A 2,073-nucleotide genomic window follows, 5' to 3' on the forward strand; every position below is an offset into this window, starting at 1 on the left:
CCCCCCCCCCCCCCCCCCCCCCCCAGAGGCTTGGAGCTTAATCCCACATCCTTGTACCTCCCGGGGTCACACCTCCATCCATCCCCTCAGCACGGACAAGGCCAAGGGTGGGGAAGAGGTGGGGCGGGGGCACTAATTCTGGCTCCGTTGGGATCAGGCTGCAGCGGAGCAGAAATTGCTTCGAGGGTGGCCAGGGTCCCCAATCCCCATCACCTCTCGCCTCCCCCCGCCCCCTGCTCGCGTCCTGCCGCGGCTTGCCTCGTTGTGTTCGCGCCAGCTGAGGAGCCCATGCCAGCTGCTCCCAGCAGTGCTCGGGCCAGGAAGAAAGGCGGCATCCTAGTGGAGGCAGGTGGGGGCCTGGCCGTGGGGTTGCATGGGGAGGGACCCATGCCAGCACGCTCCAGGGCAGTGCCTCTGGGGTGCTTCCCCTGCTGGTGGGCGAGTCTTTGGGTCAGCTGCTCTGCTTATCGGTGGCTGCAGTGATTTTAGTAGCCTTCCCCGCGCAGCGCCGGCCTGGCCTGAACCTCGCTCATGCTCGAGACTCTCTCAGCAAATTTGGGCAGAGGGGTTTGCTCCCGCGTGCACGATGCAGGGCTGTTTTCCAAAGGACACGGGGATAATTAATGAGGGTTTTGCCCTTCTCCAGTACCTCCTTTGACCTGGATCATGGGGTGCTTTAATTGACTTTTAATAATCATCAGGGATCCTGGTTTTCTCTGATTTAAAACAAACACAAACAAACCCAATTTTTGGTTTAAAAAAAAAAAGTTACCCCAAATCCACAACTGGCCATGATTTGAATGAAACGCAACTAATATATAGATAAAAAATATACACCGCTAGCTTATAGATAAAAAAGGAACCCCGAATCCACATTTTTCCATGATTTGAATGCAACACAATATATAGCTATAGAGATATATATATAGTGGTGTTTCATTTTAATCATGGAAAAATGTGGATTTGGGGTTGTTGGATTTTTTAACCCCAAATTGGGGATGTTTTTAAATCAGAGAAAACCAGGATCCCTGATCATCGTTAACCTGAGCCAAAAGGCTGCTGTCAGCTGGGCCAGGGGGAGAGGTGGGGTCCGAGTACCAGCATCTCATATCGCCGCGTTCATCAGTTGAGCTCAAAGCACAGAGCTGGGTAGTGTTATAAGCTGGGGAAACTGAGGCAGAGAAATGACTTGGCCGAGCTCAGCGGCACAGCCGGGAGCCAGATCTCAGCCGGTCTCTTTCCGGAGCATCGCCGGGCTTAGGACCCGGCTTTGGGGCTGTCTAGGTGAGGCTGGCACCAGTGGTTGTGAACCGGGGAAAGGAGGGGGTTTCCAAATGGTCTGGTTTTGCTTGTAACCGTTTCAGACGGCACGGCTGGCACCCGCGCTTGTGCCTGTGCGGTGCGTGCGCACGTATGTCCAGGATGCACACGCACACGCACAGGCCTAGCTGTTGTCATTTCAACGGTGTCTTTGGAAAGATTCCCCACTTCCCGCCCCTGAAAGGAAAACAGCCCCACAAAGAGGAGAAAAACAGGCTTTCTTCTCCCTTGCTTAACCCTGGGGGTGCCGGATCTCCGGGCTGGCGCTGCCGGAGGTCAGCCTGCTCACGCCTCCTTTCCTGCCTAAGACTCTGCCACTGGCTGCATATAATAGGGGTTAATCTCCCACGGGCGAATTATCCCAGAGCAGGCGCGGATTAAAACCAGCCTGCGCTGGGAGATTATAATCCGCCCCCCCGCCCTCTCCTGGCCCTTTGTGCTGCCCAGCGAGACCCCGAGCCGCCGAACACATTACGAATCCCTCGGCTCCCCGCTTCCTGCCCGCGCATCTGTCCTCGTGCCGGAGGAGAGCGGGGCTCTGCGGGGAGAGCCCATTTATCCTCTTCCAACGCTGATGTGATCATTACAGGCCGGGCCCCGGGAGAGCCGGGCTGGCAGCTCCCGGCTTCAATTTTCAGCCAGGCTCCCGGGGCGTGCGGCGCTTCCAGGGAGGTGGCGCGGGGGGGGCTTGTGCGCTGCATGTCAAAGAGCCCTGATCAAAGGCCTTTGACGAGAGCGTGGCAAAGGCGAGGG

The 2,073-nt window shown here is 56.9% G+C and overlaps 1 protein-coding gene across 1 annotated transcript in view; it reads left to right on the plus strand.

Moving 5' to 3' along the window:
• The window catches only part of TLE2 (transducin like enhancer of split 2), a 38,483-nt gene that overhangs the window by 11,279 nt on the left and 25,131 nt on the right, over nucleotides 1-2,073 (plus strand). The window lies entirely within an intron of this gene.

Source organism: Gavialis gangeticus, unplaced genomic scaffold (assembly GCF_001723915.1).
Source record: "Gavialis gangeticus isolate Ggan-Ray unplaced genomic scaffold, GavGan_comp1, whole genome shotgun sequence".
In the NCBI taxonomy this organism is placed as follows: domain Eukaryota; kingdom Metazoa; phylum Chordata; order Crocodylia; family Gavialidae; genus Gavialis; species Gavialis gangeticus.